This window comes from Mus caroli, chromosome 7 (assembly GCF_900094665.2).
Source record: "Mus caroli chromosome 7, CAROLI_EIJ_v1.1, whole genome shotgun sequence".
NCBI lineage: Eukaryota > Metazoa > Chordata > Mammalia > Rodentia > Muridae > Mus > Mus caroli.
This window is the reverse complement of record NC_034576.1, coordinates 139,037,185-139,054,051: the sequence shown is the minus strand read 5'-3', so window position 1 is coordinate 139,054,051 and position 16,867 is coordinate 139,037,185. Positions and strand designations below refer to the sequence as shown.

At 45.1% G+C, this 16,867-nt stretch overlaps 1 protein-coding gene and 1 long non-coding RNA gene across 4 annotated transcripts in view; one reads left to right on the top strand and one right to left on the bottom strand.

Moving 5' to 3' along the window:
• The window catches only part of Mgmt (O-6-methylguanine-DNA methyltransferase), a 232,663-nt gene extending 219,950 nt beyond the window's left edge, over positions 1-12,713 (bottom strand). For 2 of the 3 annotated variants that reach the window (XM_029480221.1, XM_029480220.1), the window contains exon 1: positions 12,623-12,710. The gene's annotated coding sequence lies outside the window, so the exon portion shown is untranslated. Of the gene's footprint in view, positions 1-12,622 lie in introns of all 3 variants that reach the window. The other variant, XM_021169031.1, reaches the window with a different exon arrangement.
• On the top strand, positions 11,737-15,024 carry LOC115031568. Its single transcript, XR_003837250.1, has 3 exons — positions 11,737-12,321; positions 13,035-14,293; positions 14,945-15,024. It is a non-coding gene; the product is annotated as an uncharacterized LOC115031568 (long non-coding RNA).
• The last annotated feature ends 1,843 nt before the right edge of the window (positions 15,025-16,867 follow it).

Sequence of the window (16,867 nt, the reverse complement as noted above, 5' to 3'; positions counted from 1 at the left end):
CTAAAAATTCCCTCACAGACATGCCCAGAGGTGTGCTTCCTCTGGAAATTCTAAAGTCCATGAAGTTGACCATCAAGATTAAATGTCACACACCAGGTATGGTAGTACACACCTTTAACCCTAATACTCAGGAAGCAGAGGAGAAGGATCTCATTGAGTTGGAGGCCAACCAGGTCTACATAAGAAGATCTAGGCCATCCAGCACCATATAATGAGATACAGACTTAGAAAAAAATTAACCATCACAAAGTCGTTTTGAGACAAAATTTCATGTAGCCCAGGCTCCCCTTGAGTTCACTATGTAGCCGAGGATGGACCTGAACACCTATTCTCGCCTCCATCTCCTAAGCACCGGGGTTTCAGGTATGCACAGCAAGCCCTACTTCAAATCACTGTTTTTTGACAAAACTTACCCAGCAGACCTAGGTTACCCCTTGATGCTATGGTATGAGCAGTCACATGAGGGAAAAGGCTAGACAGGCTAGTGTCACTCCTGATCCTGACCAGGGTCATCATGTGGGATCATGTATCTGGTCCTTCAGGATATTCTTTTAACATAATAGACTGGAGATGTCAAGCCTGGGGCTGGCTGGCACTGGCAGGACATTAGGAGAACATGGGAGGTAAAGCTGCTAGCTCTTGGCACCAATAATGAGTATATCTGAGTATATATCCTCTCAGGGCCCAGCTGAAATTGACCTCCTGAACAGAGGGATCATGAGGCCAAGCGCTTTGATAACTCTCAATAACAAAGATCAGAACCGGCAACAGAGGGTTGTTTTGCAGCTGTCCATCTCACTCATTATCTGACTCCATCAACATCACTTCATTGCTGTGTCTACATGTGGCTCTAACCCTTGCTATATAAAACCCCTCCCAGTTCCACAAAAACGTCTTTGGGTTTGTATTTGAAAGCTGGGCCTCAGCTTCCTACCCTGGCCGGGATAGATAACTGCCCACATCTATAGCCTGCATGCCTCCCAGGAGGTCCACAGTAATCAAAGACACAGGTGAGAATCTCACCCAAATATCCACAACAGCTGGGACAACCATGGGGGCCCAGTTGACAGTGGACGAAGAACCCACCTCCCCCACGCTCCCACCCCTGAGCTCCACCCTTCTTCCAGCCTGATTCCTACCCATGCCAGGTCAGAGGCCAGATTACCCACCCACCCCCCCAAACACGTTACAGCATGCTTACCTCCTAGGAGGTACACAATATCCAAAGACACAGAGCCCAGAAGACACAGGGCCCACCTGCTTGCTGAGCTCCACCTTCCTACTGTTCTCATCTCCACCTGGGCCAGATCAGCAGACTTGATATCTTCCCACACCCTACAGCCTGTCTGCTTCCCAGGAGACCCAAAGTAACCAGGGACACAGCCTGCCTGCCTCCCAAGAGGTCTGCAGTACCCAGGGACACAGAAGGCCTGCTCTAACCAGAGACACAAGATGCCCACCTGCCTGCCTTCAAGGAGACTGGCTCTAGCCAGAGACACCCAGGCCAGTTAACACCAGAGATAACCAGATGGCCAGAGGCAAGCACAGGATCATAGGTGATAGAACCCAATGCAGCCCAGTACCATGGGAACCCAGTTCTGCCACCACAGTAAGTCCTGGATACCCCAAACCCCCTGAAAAGCAAGAGAATGACTTAAAATCCAATCTCATGAAGATGATAGAGGCCTTTAAGGAGGATATAAAGAACTTCCCTAAAGAAATACAGGAAAACACAGGCAAACAGGTAGAAGCCCTTAAAGAGGAAAGAAATAAACCCTTTAAAGAAATACAGGAAAATATGATCAAGCAGGTAAAAGAATTTAACAAAATAATCCTACAACTAAAAGTGGAAATAGCAACAATAAAGAAAACACAAAGGGAGGCAACCCTGGAGATGGACAACTTAAGAAAGAGATCAGGAGATAGAGATGCAAGCATCACCAACAGAATATGAGATAGAAGAGAGAATCTCAGGATATACGATACCATAGAAAATACTGACACATCGGTCAAAAAAAAATACAGTGTAAAAAGTTCCTAACCCAAAATATCTAGGAAATTCAAGACACAATGAAAAGATCAAATCTAAAAATAACAGGAATAGAAAAGGGTAAAGATTCTCAGCTCAAAGGGCCAGAAAACATCTTCAACAAAATCATACAAGAAAACTTCCTCAACCTAAAGAAAGACATGGCTATAAATGTACACGAAGCCTACAGAACACTAAATAGACTGGACCAGAAAAGAAGTTCCTCCCGTTACATAGTAATCAAAACACTAAATGCACAGAATAAAGAAAGAATATTAAAAGCTGTAAGGGAAAAAGGCCATGTAACATATAAAGGCAGACCTATCAGAATTACACCTAACTTCTCAACAGAGACTCTAAAAGCCAGAAGATCGTGGACAGATGTCAGTCAGACCCCAAGAGAACACAAATACCAACCCAGGATACTATACCCAGCAAAACTCTCAATCACCATAGATGGAGAAACCAAAATATTCCATGGCAAAACCAAATTTAAACAATATTGTTCTACTAATCCAGCCCTAGAGAGGATACTGGAACGAAATCTCCAATACAAGGAGGGTAACTACACCCAAGAAAACACAAGAAATTAAACATTTCAGAATAAACCCAAAAGAAGAGAATCATATACACATAACACCACCTCCAGCAACAAAAATAACAAGAACTAACAATCATCTGTCTTTAATATCTCTCAACATCAATGGGCTCAACTTCCCAATAAAATACACAGGCTAAGAAACTAGATGTGTAAACAGGATCCAACATTTTGGTGCATTAAAAGAAACACACCTCAGTAACAAAAACTACCTCAGAGTGAAAGGCTGGAAAAAAGTTTTCCAAGCAAATGGTCCCAAGAAACAAGCTGGAGTTGCCATTCTAACGGCCAATAAAATAGACTTTCAACCAAAAGTTATCAAATGAGATTGGGGAAGGACACTTCATAGTCATCAAAGGAAAATTCCACCAAGAGGAAGTCTCAATTCTGAACATCTATGCCTCAAGTGCAAGAGCACCCACATTCATTAAATCTTAAAACACACATTGAACCTACAATAATAGTGGGAGACGTCAACACCCCACTCTCACCAATGGACAGCTCATTGAAACAATCTCAACAGAGACACAGTGAGACTAATAGAAGTTATGAACCAAGTGGATTTAACAGATATCTACAAAAACATTTCACCCCCAAACAGGAGAATATGCCTTCTTCTCAGCATCTCATCTCATTTGGAGAAACTTCTCCAAAACTGACCATATAATCAAACAAAAAACAGATACAAGAAGATTGAAATAATCCCACGCACTCTATCAGATCACCACAGACTAAGGCGAGACTTCAATAACAACAAAAACAACAGAAAGCCCACCTACTCATGGAAACAAAACAACTCTCCACTCAATGAAAACTTGGTCAGGGAAGAAATAAAGAAATCAAGGACTGTATAGAATTCAATGAAAATGAAGACACATCATACCTAAACTTATGGGATACAATGAAAGCAATCTTAAGAGGAAAATTCATAGCACCAAGAGCCTTCATAAAGAAATTGCAGAGATCCCACATAAGCCCACCTGAAAGCTCTAGAACAGAAAGAAGCAAACACGACCAGGAGGAGTTGATGGCAGGAAATAGTCAAACTAGAGCTGAAATCAACCAGGTAGAAACAAAGAGAAGGATACAAAGAATCAACAAAACCAAAAACTGGCTCTTTTGAGAAAAATCAACAACATAGATAAACCTCTAGCCAAACTAAACACCATAGAGACAGTATCCAAGTTAACAAAATCAGAAATAACAAAAACGGAGAAATTTCAAAAAATCATCAGAACTTACTACAAAAGCCTATATACTACAGAACTGGAAAATCTAGATGAAATGGATGATTTTCTAGACAGAAACCACATACCAAAGTTAAATCAAGACGAACTATCTAAATAGTCCCATAACCCCTAAGGAAATAGAAATAGTCATCAAAAACCTCCCAACCAGAAAAAGCCCAGGGCCAGGTGGTTTTAATGTAGAATTCTACCAGACCTTCAAAGAAGACCTAATACCAATACTCCTCAAACTATTCCACAAAATAGAAACAGAAGGAACACTACCTAATTCATTCTATGAAGCCACAGTTTCTCTGGCACCTAAACCACAGAAAGACAACAAAGAAAGAACTTCAGACCAATCTCACTGTGAATATCGATGCAAAAGTACTCAATTAAATTCTCACAAACTGAATCCAAGAACACACCAAAACCATCATTCACCAAGACCATGTAGGTTTCATCCCAGGAATGCAGGGATGGTTCAATATACAAAAATCCATCAACATAATACACTATGTAAACAAACTCAAGGAAAAAGGTCACTTGATCATCTCATTAAATGCTGAAAAAGTCAATGACAAAATGCAGGTCAGGAATTCATAGCACATAACTAAGCATAATAAAAGCAATATATAGCAAACCAATAGCCAACATCAAATTAAATGGAGAGGAACTAGAAGCAATCTCACTAAAATCCAGGACAAGACAACACTGCCCAGTCTCTCCCTATCTATTTAATAGAGTACTAGAAGTTCTAGCCAGAGCAGTTAGGCAACAAAAGGAGACCAAGGGGATACAAATTGGAAAGGGGAAGTCAAGATATCACTATTTGCTGATGATATGATAGTATACACAAGCGACCCCCAAAATTCCACTAGAGAACTCCTAGAGCTGATAAACAACTTCAGCAAAGTGGCAGGATATAAAATTAACTCAAACAAATCAGTAGCCTTCCTTTACACAAATGAGAAACAGGCTGAGAAAGTATGAAAATAACACCCTTCACAATAGCCACAAACAATATAAAATATATTGGTGTAACTCTTAACAAGCAAGTGAAAGAGCTGTATGACCAGAACTACAAATCCCAGAAAAAAAGAAATCAGACCTCAGAAGATGAAAAGACCTCCCATACTCATTATTTGGTAGAATTAACGTAGTAAAAATAGCCATCTTACCAAAAGCAGTCTACAGATTCAATGCAATCCCCTTCAAAATTCCCACACAACTCTTCACAGACATGGAAAGAGCAATTCTCAACTTCATATGGAAAAACAAAAAATCCAGGATAGCCAAAACAATTCTTAACAACAAAAGAACTTACAAGGAAATCACCATCCCTGGTCTCAAGCTGTAACTACAAAGCAGCAGTGATAAAAACTGCATGGTATTTGTACAGAGACAGAAAGGTAGATCAATCAAAGGCCCAAAAGTAAATCCGCATACCTATGAACCCTTGATCTTTGACAAAGAAGCCAAAAACATACAGTGGGAAAAAAAAAAGAAAGCATCTTCAATAAACGGTGCTGGTCTAACTGGCGGTCTGTATGTAGGAGAATGAAAATAGAACCATATTTATCACCTGGCACAAAGCTCAAGTCCAGGTGGATCAAGGACTTCAACATAAAACCAGATACACTGACTCTAATAGAAGAAACAGTGGGTAACAGCCTCAAACTCATTGGCACAGGGAGAAATTTCCTGAACAGAACACCAATGAGTCAGACTCTAAGATCAACAATCGATAAATAGGACCTCATGAAGCCAAAAAGCTTCTGTAAGGCAAAAGAAGCCATCAATAAAATTGGCAACCTACAGAATGGGAAAAAAAAAATCTTCACTAACTCTACATCTGACAGAGGGCTAATATCCAAAATATATAAAGAACTCAAGAAGTTAACCTCTGAAAAACCAAATAGCTCAATTTAAAAAAAATGGGGTACAGAGTTAAACAGAGAATTCACGACAGAATCTTGAGATGGCCAAGAAGCACTTAAAGAGATGTTCAAAGTCCTCAGTACTCATCAGAGAAATGCAAATCAAAACAACCCTGAGATTCCACCTTATACCAATCAGACTGGCTAAGATCAAAAACTCAAGTGATAGCACATCCTGGCGAGGGTGTGGAAAAAGAGGAACGCTCCTTCAATGCTAGTGGGATTGTAAACTGATACAACTCTGGAAACCAAACTGGTGGTTCCTCAGAAAATTGGGAATTGATCTACCTGAAGACCCAGCTATATACTCATGGTTATATACCCAAAAGATGCCCCACCATACCCCAAGGTCACATGCTCCACTATGTTCACAGCAGCCTTAGTTGTAGTAGCCAAAGGCCCGAAATAACCCAGATTCCCCTCAGCCAAAGAATGGATACAGAAAATGTGGTACATTTACACAATTATCAGCTATTAAAAAGGAGGACATCATGACTTTTGCAGGCAAATGGATGGAACTAGAAAATATCATCCTGAGTGAGGTAACTCAGACACCAAAGGACATATATGGTATGTACTCACTGATTAGTGGATATTAGCCCAAAAGTACAGAGTACCTAGGAGAATACCCACAGATGGTAAGAAGTGTTAACAGGTAGAAAGGCCCATGTGAGGATGTTTCAATTCCACTTAGAAAGGGGAAGGAAATAATCACAGGAGGCAGAGGGAGGGAGGGATCTGGATGGGAGAGGAGAGAGGGAGGGGGAAGGGGGAACAGGATCACATATTGGGGGGTGGGGGACAGGAGAGAAGCCCCGAGGGCCAACATAATGAATGGAAATAAGCAGCATGGGGGGGAGGGTACCAGAGACCTGGAAGGCGAGAGACTCTAAGAACTCAATGGGTGTGACCTTACCCAAAATGCCCAACACTGGGGAGAGGGAACTCGAAGAGTCTACCTCTAGCAGACAGACAGGGCCTCAAGTGGAGGGACATGGTTACTAACTCACAATCAAAATTTCTGACCCAGAACTGTTCCTGTTTAAAAGAACTACAGGGACAAAAGTGGAGAAGAGACTGAAGAAAAAAAGGTCTAATGACCGGCCCAACTTGGGATCCATCTCATGGGGAGTGGAGGGAGGGGGCGGTAACCAAGGCCTGACACTATTACTGATGTTATGTTGTGCTTACAGATAAGAGCCTGGCATGGCTATCCCCTGAGAGGCCCTACCAGAAGTTGACTGAGACAGAAGCAGATACTTACACCCAAACATTGAACTTAAGTTGGGAACCACTATGGTTAAATTAGGGGAAGGATTGAAGAAGCTGAAGGGGAAGGCAACCCCATAGGAAAACCAGTAGTCTCAACTTACCCAGACACCAGGGAGCTCCCGGAGACTGAGCCACCAACCAAGAGTATACATAGGCTAGTCCAAATCCCCTGGTACAAAGACAGCAGAGGTCTGCCTAGTCAGGCCTTAGTGGGAGAGGATGAGATTAATCCTCAAGAGACTTGAGGCCCCAGGGAAGGGGGAGGTCTAGAGACAGGGAGACCCCTCTCAGAGGCAAGGGGGAGGAGGAATGGAATGGGGAACAATGGGAGGGGGAGACCACGAGAGAGGGCAACAATAAATAAAATAATAAAAGTGGAAAAGGAAAAGAAAAGAAAGCTGGGCATTACCTGAGAGACAAAACAAAAATAAAAAAATGTAGCACATCCTATTCAGAAGGGCCCTGAGGAGGGAGGCAAGCCAGACATGCCCATGCTTCACGCTTGTACACGTGTCCTGGTCACATCTGCATCTGCTGTCAGAACCACAAAACCAAAAGTTATAATGTGATGATAGCATGTTGGGTTTGCATGTGAAAGAGAGTCATGTGTCTTTAAAGAGTTGAAAATGTACTCATAAGCCCAAGCAACGTAGACCAAGCACAGATGATGAGAAAAGAAGAGAGCCCTGGGGTTGCTCTGAGCTGAAATGCTCTTTCCGATCTTAACCTAAAGATGAACTCAAGGGCTCACTCGAGTCTTCTAGGAGACCACACTGCTGAGTATATCCTCGGGTCCCCAGGCTTACACCCTATCTTCCTGCCTTGGGACCCTATTGACCACTGTCTTAGTCAGTGTTTCTATTCCTGAACAAAACATCATGACCAAGAAGCAAGTTAGGGAGGACCGGGTTTATTCAGCTTACACTTTCATACTGCTGTTCATCACCAAAGGAAGTCAGGACTGGAACTCAAGCAGGTCAGGAAGCAGGAGCGGATACAGAGGCCATGGAGGGATGTTCTTTACTGGCTTGCTTCCATTGGCTTGTTCAGCCTAATGTCTTATAGAACCCAAGACTGCCAGCCCAGAGATGGTCCCACCCACAAGGGCCTTTCCCCCTTGATCACTAATTGAGAAAATACCCCACAGCTGGATCTCATGGAGGCATTTCCCCAACTGAAGCTCCTTTCTCTGTGATAACCCCAGCCTGTGTCAAGTTGACACATAAAACCAGCCAGAACACCCACCTTGGGGACCAGGGCTCTCATAAATTCTGATACCAACAGAGTTCAGACCACCTTTGGGTCAGCCTATGAACACCCACTCACTCATGGATAGCAAAGTTGCCACATCCAGCCTTGCTGGAGGCCATGTTGGGAGGATCTGACCATATATACCAACAGCAGACCAACCTGAAGGTGATACTCCTGGCTCCCCACCATTTGTCTGGGTTATAATTCAGCTCAGTTCACAGATGAGAAATAACTATGTTCTCTATTCCATCTCTCTATCTAACTAGCACCCCCATGTCTAAAGCCTCAGCTCCTACTTTGTTCCAGAGTCATTCTCTCTCCTCACCCACTAGGGTACAGAAATCAGTGTTAGGATCACCCAATCTGTCAATAGGCTAAGAGTGCTCTGAACTACTACCCATACGACTCAATTTGTCAGTAAAAACTGCCACCAGCGCTGTGCTTGCAGAAAAATGTCCATAAATGCATTATTGCAACTGGCAGATCGATGTCTATAATAAAAACAAATAGATTTAACAAGTGCCTGCTTTTACGAGCCATGCCATTGGTGGACTGTGCATTCCGTGTCACCCTCAGACTTCTGGGAATGGGCCCCAGAGCTGAGCTGGATGTGGGGCTGACTTCACAAGTGTTATGGGTAGAAAATTATTCTAACAAGAAAATTTTAGCAGCAGAGTGGACACAGCAGGCACTTATCGCTCTCTCGCTGTTCCTTTTGTGGTTGTACGTGAGGACAAATAAAAGCCGTAAGATGTTTCTATGGAATTTGTTTAACTGGTCCGACTTGTAAGTTGAAGACCAAAATGAGTTTACTCCAGCTGGGAGTGCAGAAAACAAGTTTCAACCATCAACAAGAGTGTCACCACTGGGTCGTGGTCCCTGGAGAGAGCCTGTCTATTTGGTTGCTTTGCTGGGACAGACTATGGAGCAAGGTCGAGGAGGCTGGCCTAACCCAGGGATGCCTGGTATCATGGTAGACCCAGCCCATGGACCCCTCCACCTGGAAACTAAATCTGTCAAGGCACTGTTTCCTTCAAGGTCACAGAAGGTCACCAGAGGATTTAGCCCCCTTCTTAAGGCAAATCATTTTAACAGCTACAGAAAGGAGTAACTCCCTCACTATGTCTCACACATTCATTATGTGGTTTTTCCCCAAACCACACAGCCCTCCTCAATGTGCCCTTTATTACTACTAATGTTTAAGTCAGAGAGCTTGACTGTTGCCACTGGCTAATGGCTGAACAAGGACACACACCACACCACACTCAGGCTGCAATGCTGAGCCTCCAACTTTTATCTATCCATGCCCAGCACAGGCCTCCACAGCAAACAGAACAAGAAAATCCATCCTGTCAACCTTGGCAGAGCCTCCCGCCGGCAAGGCTCTGACCTACACCCTCCTAGACAAATCCTGTCGCTTCCACTTCAGACCCAGAAGTGGTGTAGGCCAGTCTGTTTATCAGTGTCTGTGGGTAGGCTGACAGGCCACTCTGCTCAGATGAATGCTGGTCTATAGGCATCTGGTGTGAACCTTCAGGTTTTAGTTAAACAAGAGCCTACAGTCAGACATCAACGCCTTCAGTAAGAACTTGGGCAAGGCCAGCCACACACCAAAACATGGCCAGGCACACCTGTGGTCGCAGCCAAGCCAGGGTCCTCCAGGGTCTGAGATACTCATGTGTGACATGTACCCAAAGGCCTGGAGGAAAGTGGATATACAGAAGGCCCTTTATACCAGGGTGGGGCATTGGCAGGGTCACAATGACATGTGAAGAGACAGGACTGTCCCCAACTTTCATGAAACACCCAATTTTTTTTTTTTTTTACTTTCCCATGGTATAAAGCATTATGGTCTCAGTAGACACCGAGTGTGTGTTTTGAACTTTGACCTCTTTCAGGGCTAATGGTTTGTGATCCTTCCAGCCAAGAGAAGCCACAGACATAAGTAGATTAGACATAAGTCGGTCCATTCAACCTGTGCCTCACAGGCCACAAGTGGCTCGGGACAACTACAAATGTGGCCCAACAAAAGATTACAAACTTATTAAAGTATTATGAGATTTTTTTTTTTTGGTAACACAACTGTATGATTTTCAAGTGTGAACTTTATAGCTGAAAATGTGATGCGTGTCAAATCGTTGGGTGGGATTCGAGTCTGGTGCATGGTTTACTCTGCTCAGGGAGTCGGAAATAGGAAATGCTTTTTTTTTTTTTTTAACTTACAGTGTTTTCAGCTTACTCAGGGGTAAGAGGTAATCATATCCCAAGTACAGGGGCATGTGAGTGGGCCTTTGATAAGGAGAAGCTGGAATCCAGACGACAGTTATGCTTTCGTCACTTCCTATCAAAACCAACATCTAAGAAAGGCACAGACTAGGAAAGGGTCTTGATGGTCTGACCCTTGGATCCTAAACATTTGTGCTCCTTAAAATAAGAACAGTTATGGTCACATAAGTGCCTTGTTTGGTTGCCTGGCTGGTTGTGTTTTCAAGACAGAGTTTTAAGGACTGACTACACAACCTTTCCTGACAATCCTCTTGATTCAGCCTCTCAAATGCTGGGATTACAAGCTTGAGCCGCCGCAGTTTGCATCTAACAACAACAACAATATATATATATATATATATATATATATATATATATATGTAGTCAACTTGACACATGCTCAGGTCACCTAGGAAGAGGGAACTTCAACTAAGAAAACGCCTCCATCAGACTGGCCTGAGAGCAAATCTCTGCTGTATTTTCTTCACTTATGACTGATGTAGACAGGCCCAGCTCACTATGGGTGCCTGGGCACACGATCCGGGGGTATGTAAGAAATCAGGCTGAGTAAATCACGAGGAGCAAGCCAATAAACATTCCTCCATAGTCTTTGCTTCAGTCCCTGCCTCCAGGTTCCTTCCCTTCTTGACTTCCGGCCCTGCCTTCCTGTCATGGGGAACCGTTATCAGGATATGTAAGCCAAATAAACCCTCCCCTCCCCCAAGACTCTTTAGTCATGGTGTTCTGTAGAAGTCATAGGAAACTAAGCCAAGGACACTCCGCACACTAGCAGGCCCAGTGAGGGAGTAGAGACGGGCTCAGATGGGGCCCACTGATCTAGAACAGGACCCAAAGATTGGTGCCTTTTGCTCTCCACAGAAAGAGGTTGCTGTACAAGACACAGCCACCTTACCACCACACCTGAGACTCTGCTTCTTAAACCTTGGTAACAGCAGAAACCTCTTCAAAGACATACCACATATTAGTCAAACTCTTATTATGACAGATTTTTCCCTCTAATTGAAAAAAAAAAAAATTACTCCCATAGATCCTTGTGGCCTGGCTCCTCTAGACCTCAGACAGTACCAAACCATGTCAATACCCAGAGTGGCCCGGAGAGGGTGGAGCCTCAGGCAGGGCATTGGTGCAGACCATTCTGTCTAGCCACTCTCAGGCTCTAGGTCCTGTCAGATGCTCAGATGACATGCCTAAGCTTACAGGACACTGACCACAGGCCAGGCTTCTCACATCCCCCACACCCAGCGTCCTACGACAAGTGCTGCAGATACCCGAGAGACACATGAAGTTAAAATCATCTGGGATCGCCTGTCAGGGAAGTGAAATGAAGAGCAGGTCTGTCTACAGAGACTCTGCAGGTTCTAGAATACCCTTTCCACAAGCTCCTGTCTATGTCTGAGGAGGGTCCAGCCAAACGTGCGCACGCACACGTACACTCAAACCTTGCTTCTCCGAACACACAATCAGGATCTGGATGAGACGCTCAGAGTAAAACGTACAGAACAAAAACCTAGACCCACTGGGCGCGGAGCGAATGTACTGTTTGTTTACTCTCTGAGGTTTTAACCAGGTGTGCCTAGCACCAGCCATGATGTTGCAGGACCCCGGGGCTTGGTTATTTTCTCCTAATCTCAAGAAAGAAGGAGCTATGAGAAATATGGGCCTACTACAAGCAGATCTGAGCGCAAGCTGAGGTGCTTCTGGAAGCTTCCTGAAAGAAAGGTGAAGCGGGACCCCCACCCCCTGGTCACCAGTGAAGGGAAAGAGGATGGTCAGGGGACCTGCATGGATCCAGCAGAGGCTTGAGAAGTGTTGGGCATCTGGAGGTGTGGCAGGAGACATGCCCAGTCTCCAGGCAGACTTGCCCACGAACCCCGGGGCCAAGGGAAGTAGGGCAGCCTGTACAGAAGGGGCTGAGGTCCTAGAGAAAGGAAGGAGTCCTTAGGACAACTCAGAGCCACGACTGTCTCCCTGGACTTCGGCTCTCTCCAGGGAGGGCCCCACACAGTGCCCCAAAACTCACCAGCTTGCAAACTGCAGACAGCAACGGGGAACGGTACACAAGTTTTACAAGCCTGGGCGCCAGGATCTGGCACTGAGAAATACGGGCCGCAGGCGCGTGCACGGGGTGGGGGCGGGGCTTAGCACGGGGCAGGGCCTGGCGGGCGGGGGCGGAGCCAGGGTGCAGCTGATTACTGAGCTGTGGGTTTGTAGTCCGAGGGTGTAAAGCGAGCCTGGTACGCGGGGCGTGGCTGGGAGCTGCCGGAAAAGGGGCGGGGAGTGTAAGCACGCCCAGTGTGTGACGCCAGGGTGCCTCTCTGTGCTTCCTCCCTGGGTGCGTGCTTCCTCCCTGGGTGCGTGCTTCCTCCCTGGGTGCCTGCTCCTAGAGCAGGCCTCTTCTTCCAGACCTGAAACCGATTCTTTGCCCATCCTAGACATCAGGTCGCATCATCCCTCTGGAGCTGAGCTGCACCTTCTCACCTCGACCTCACCACCCCAAGTCCCAGTTTACCCGCTGAGACAGAGTCACTATTTGCCAACAGCGCGCACCCAAAGGGTGGTGGAAGAGTTAAGCCCACTAGGAATCCAGTCACTGCCCAACTGGGCCAGGACTTTCTTTCGGGATCTTCTTGGCACTTGGAATTGGAATGGCTCTATAGTGGTTCAGCTAGTGTGAGTATCCAACATCTGATGTAAGATGACAGGATTTAAATGTTGTCCACCAAGAAAGCCTTGTTGGAATTCTCCCTCTGTACCTCATAATGGCCTTATTTGGAAAAACACGGAGGTGACACTTGAAGATGATGTCACTAGTTAGGAGAGTCCTAATCTGATATTATGCTGCGGTCCCTATGAACAGAAAACTAGAAGCCAGATACACCTGTGTACCAGACGCTGTGCAGGAGGTGAGAACTACCAGCCTCCTGAACTGTAAACAAATTTTCATTCTTTCAAGCCACCCACTTTGTGGTACTTGATTGGCGCCCCATGGTATCTGACTTGATTGACATAAAGTCCTTAGGGAATGTTATTGTCCTAAAGCTTCAGAGAGACGTGTTGTTAACTTCAGGGTCCCATCCCAGGTGCACATATACTAAGAACCATGCTGTGGTTTTGTTTGTTGAGACCTTCACCTTCCCAGTGTGCAGCTCTCCTGCCTGGATTTGGTCCTTACTAGTACCCTGGTTCAGTGACCTGGAGGAACCAACATTTTTCCTACTACCTTTAGAAGTGTTGCTCAAAGATTTGTTGTATGATGAGCCCCAGTGACTCACAGAGGCCACCATTCACCCTTTGAAGCCGCCCCTCCTCACCTCCAGTGTCACCTCCTCCAGAGGCGCTAAGAATAACTGTTGATAGAAGATAAACCAGACTCCTAGAAACATGGGATGATCGAATCAAGTCTCAGAGTCCTTCTGTGTCGTCTACGCCCAACAACTTGCTTGGATTTGTAATTACCTCAGAGACACATCTCTGGGCATTGGAGCTCCCCTCCCCCAATATGGGTGGTGTCGTCTCTAAGAACTGAGGTCCCAAATTGAATGAGAAGGGAACAAAGGAGAAGATAAATAGAGCACCAGCACAACTCTCTCTGCATCCTGAGCAGCTAATTCTGCTGTCATGCCGCCCCTTCAATGATGCTCAGTCTTTCTCTGAACGAGAGTGCCCCTCTCCATCCCTTGATTTCTTTCAGGTATTTGGTTATAGTAATGAAGTGAGTAACCAGTCCACCTCCCCAGCGCTGTGCTCAGACAGAGAGGGGTATCCTTGCCCAGGGACAAGAGACATGAAAGTTTACCCTGGGTCCTGCTCTTGCTTCTTGGTTATCTTGGGTCCTCCAGTTTATCACTCGTACAGTAATTTCATAAGAATCTGTGCTGTGCACTTGTGGACCATACTTGCATATTGCATAGGCTCCTGGGATAGCAACAGACTATTGAGTAAGGATATTATTTGCCAGGCCCCATATAGCATGATGCTACCAAGGCCCAATTAGAACTGGGATCCTAATGGAACTAAAAATGAGAAAGACCAAGATTAAATCAGAGTTCCTGTTGAGACCCCCAACAAGTACACTCTGGAGCCGATACAATTAATATCAGAATCGTAGCTTGTTAAACTATCTGGGTGGCAGAACTGGAGAGATGGCTCAGAAGTTAAAAACACTGGCTAAGGCAAGATGGACCAACCCAGATGCAAAACTTTCAACCTACAAAATTTTTCCTGACTACCGTAAGCAAAGGTAGAGGAGAGAGAGAGAGAGAGAGAGAGAGAGAGAGAGAGAGAGAGAGAGAGAGAAGATGTCAATGAAATGATCCCTAATGATATTCTGCTACACTTACAGATAGGAATCCAGCACACCCATCATCAGAGAGGCTTTATCTAGCACGTGATGGAAACAGATACAGAGATCCACAATCAAACATCAGGCAGAGCTCAAGGATTCCTGCAGAAGAAGAGGAGGGGTTATAAGAACTAGAGGGGTCAAGGACACCAAAGAGAACCCACAGAACCAACTAACCGAGGCTCACAGACACTGAAATGACTACCAGGGAGCCTGCATGAGTCTGACCAAGGCCGTCCGCACATATGTTATGGTTGTGTATCTTGGTCTTCTTGTGGGATTCAGTGGGAATGGGGTGGGGGTGTCTCATATATATATATATATATATATATATATATATATATATATGACAAAACACTCATAAATAAATAAAAAGTGTGGCCTGTCAAACTTTTCACTGCTGTAACAAGTGTCTCAGAGAAACAAAGGGAGGAGCTACTGTTTCTGGCTCACAGTTTCTGTCCACTGTAGACTGGCCTTGTTGTTTCCAGGCTGTGGTAAGCTGAGAAGATGTGATAGGGTAAGAACCAACAGCTTATCTCAGTTTGCACAGGAAGGGAAGGCATAGGACAAGAGACATCTTTCCAGGGTACACTCCCTGTGAACCTACCTCCCATATCCGAGCCTGTCCCCTTACAAGCTCTTACCGCCTCTTTTGATGCCATCAAATCGTGAATCTAAGGCAGCAGTGATGGCTCAACGGTAAAGGTGCTTGCCTCTAAACATCGAGGCCCAAGTCCAGTTTCCAGGACCCACACAGACGAGGGAGAAAGCCAACTCTCTTGCTGATAGTCCTCTGACCTTCACACATGTGGAGTCCTATGTATACACACACACATACACACACACACCCCAAATAATTAAATGAAAAATATGAATCTATCAAGAGATTACTTCACTGATTAGGTGGGAGCCCTCAGAATCCAATCACTTCTCAAAGGCCCATCAGCTGACAATCAACACCTAGTGTGTAAGTCTGTGGGGACATTTCCGATTTCAAAACATGTCTGAGAGTTGTTAGGGCTGGGGAGGGAGATGGAAATGAGGCTGGTCCTGACATCTGAATCTCTACCCTTCCTAATTTGGCATGGAAAAGTCTCTCTGATGGCCAGTGCCACCAAAGTCGATTATATGGGGTTGAAAAGGGTGAGCAGGGCAAACTGAGAGCAGTGCTGTCGCTCAGAGCAGGTCTAAGACCATGCAGTAACTCTTCTTGCTGGGAAGGAGGTAAGGACTGGTAAGGACTGTTCAGGATCAGGAACTGAGAGGCGGGTGGAAGAAGGCACATTTCTCTGACCAAGGACTAGGCCTGCGGAAGTAAAGAATTCCAAAATAACTTCCTGGGTTCTTTCATGAAGAAACTAAAACCCAGTCTCCGTGTCCTGGCTGCAGCAAGTACCCTTTTCCTTTCTGAAATCATTAAAACAAAACAAAACAAAACAAAACAAGCACACAAACAAACAGAAACAATCTATTCCCAACCAAGAGCCTGTGGGCTTCTTGTATGCTTTTACTGAGCCAGGTGTCCTCAACTGCCCTTCCTATCACTAAAGGAACATCGATTGCTCTAGATGGGGTGGTAGCCTGGTGGGGGCGGGGGGGGGGCAGGGAGAAAGACTAAGCTAAATCAGGAAGTCTGGGAGCAGGTTTCCTACCTAGCCTCTCACAGAGCCACCCCTGACTTCTCCCTAGGATGCATTAGCCTAAAGGAATGAAACTCCTGTGGGGTTTCCCATCTTCGAATTAACAGATATTCTCTCCCTCTCCTCCAGGCCCACATCCCCATGAGTGAGTTAGTTAGTTTGTCTGTCTGTTTGTTTATTTGTTTGTTTTACAGAAGATTTGAGAAAACCATAAGAAGTTGTGTTCAAGTGTAACTTCAACGAGTTCTTCAAGGGACTCCCTGGGTTTTCTTTAACATCA